Source organism: Meriones unguiculatus, chromosome 10, assembly GCF_030254825.1.
Source record: "Meriones unguiculatus strain TT.TT164.6M chromosome 10, Bangor_MerUng_6.1, whole genome shotgun sequence".
In the NCBI taxonomy this organism is placed as follows: Eukaryota; Metazoa; Chordata; class Mammalia; order Rodentia; family Muridae; genus Meriones; species Meriones unguiculatus.
The window spans coordinates 110,791,783-110,794,112 of NC_083358.1; the positions used below are offsets into that span (position 1 = coordinate 110,791,783).

A 2,330-nucleotide genomic window follows, 5' to 3' on the forward strand; every position below is an offset into this window, starting at 1 on the left:
CTTATGATAGATGATTTTGAGCCACTATTTGGTTGCTGGGAATTGAACTCAGGACCTTTGGAAGAGCAGTCAGTGCTCTTAACCTCTGAGCCATCTCTCCAGCCCCTGATCCACATTCTTGATTCAAGCTTCTGACAATCAGAGTGTCATGAAATACCAACTAACACCACTGACATATATGGATGTCGATGGTCAACACCATTATGAATTTGGAGAAGATCGGCAGGGAAGACTTTATTATTTTGTAATTCAGAAAATGAGTGACCCGGCCGCCAGCAGAGTCGGGATATAGAACTTTTCACATTATTTCAGCATAACATGACTTAGGACAGTAGGAAGAGAAAACAGCCAGTCTTCAACACGAGTTTCTTCACCACGGCTAGTGTAAGGTCGTCATGCTAAAAATCAGCAGCAGCCCCCAGACTGCTGGCTACTGCCACCACAACTGCTGCCCCCACTGCTGCCACCACAGCTGCTGCCACCACAGCTGCTGCCCCCACTGCTACCACAGCAGCCACTGCTTCCCCCACTGCTGCCACAGCAGCCACTGCTGCCCCCACTGCTACAGCATCCAGAGCTGTGACGATGGCGACGCAGAGACCTGCGGGGCCTGTGGTGGCTCAGGCAGCAGCCACCACCCCCAGAGCTGCAGCAGCCCCCAGAGCTGGAGCCACAGCAGCCCCCAGAGCTGGAGCCACAGCAGCCCCCAGAACCCAGGCTACAGCAGGAAGACACAGGGGGGCACTTGGGAGGGCACTTAGGAGGGCATTTTGGAGGGCACTTTGGGGTCTGGCACTTGGGAGGGCACTTGGGAGGGGGCTGGCATTGCTGCTGGTTCTGCTGGCAGGACATCTCAGCTGGTGAGTGCTGCTCTGGAGCTGTGGGAGAGTCACACACAAGTCAGACCCAGGATCCTGAGGCCATTTTATCCACCTCGAAACATCACTGATACTCACAAAAACTCCGTATTCAATACTTTTCTTTCTAACAAACCCCAAGGCCCTTTGCAGTACTGACTTGCAGTCATATTATCTTGCAATCTTTGACAGCAGGCAAGAGGTGATTATTCTTTAATTTTTTTTTTTCTGGTAAGGACTCCTAAATTGAGATATTACACAGTCTGGAGGCATATTCAGAACAATTTTCTCCTCCACTTAATTTCTCTGACTGACATCTTTTACAATGCCCCTAGGCTTCATCTAGAATTACTATATGTCATTGGCGAGTCTTATATGAGTTCCAAAAATTTCCCAACCTTCCCAAACTGATGGTGATAATGATGTCAGAGAAGAAATGACCACTATTGATCAGTGTTCTAACTTCATTTAATAAAAGAACTAATTTGTCCATTCCTGCAGACAGGAACCTGGTCTGGTCTCTTCTGGCAAGGCTGAACTCAGCACCTCATATTGACTGGATGACAAGTCCCGTGCTGATATTTCCTAAACAATCTGAGCAGCCTGTGATCAAATTCCAGATCCACAGCTCTGTCTGTTTTCCAAGCCCAAAGACCCTGTGGTACCCTGCCCTCACTGTTAGTCTTTCTTTGCCCCAGGGCTGTGTTATGAGCGGGAGCTCCCCCTCCTGAGGCATATCAAGGCCCACAGCTCTCTGCATTTCAGTTTCCCATCCCAGGGAGTCACTCCTGGAGGGCAGATAATCCTCCCCTGATTCAGAAGTCAGAGTAACCCAATCCTTCTAATACCCTCCATAAGTTTTAGAGTCCCTTTGACTCTACCACTTCTATCCAGTTTTCAGAGCTGTGCTCTGCTCTGCCAACAAGACTCTGAGCTCTATGGCCTTGCCCAGGCCACATCCACTCCCCACCTCTCCTCTTAGCTTCACTCCAGTGCAGGCCACACTCCCAGTTCCAATGGACACTCACCGAGATGACAGGTAACGCAAGATCCCTGGACAGCTCCTGAGATGAATGAATGGAGGTGCTCTGTTCCTCAGCTCTTTTATTCTGATCCTGAACTCCGTCCCAGCCTGTGAGACAGCGGTTGGGCATGGTAGGCCCTGCCTCCGCCCACAAGATCCTGTGACTGGTGAAGACCAGATAGATGGTCATTGTCAGCCTTCCTCAGTGGAGCTCATGGATGCTGCACCCAGCCTGCACTCTCCTGTAGACACGAGATGAGGAAGTGGATTCCTGTCAACCTTAACCTTACATACCTGAAGGATCCATAAAAGTATTTCATCACTCAGCTGATCACTTTGATGCTCTTCGTGAATGGGTCTGCATTCTAAGTTTGAGGTTTAAGCTACAAAAGTCTGCAGTCTTGTGTCTTCCATCCTTCTTATACATATTTTACATTGAGCATAGTTTT

The 2,330-nt window shown here is 49.3% G+C and overlaps 1 long non-coding RNA gene across 1 annotated transcript; it reads right to left on the reverse strand.

The window, feature by feature from the left end:
- Window positions 1-214: 214 nt before the first annotated feature.
- LOC132657084 (uncharacterized) lies at window positions 215-1,970 on the reverse strand. The gene is made up of 2 exons (XR_009594922.1): window positions 1,886-1,970; window positions 215-878 (listed from the first exon to the last, which is right to left on the reverse strand). It is a non-coding gene; the product is annotated as an uncharacterized LOC132657084 (long non-coding RNA).
- Between the last annotated feature and the right edge of the window lie 360 nt (window positions 1,971-2,330).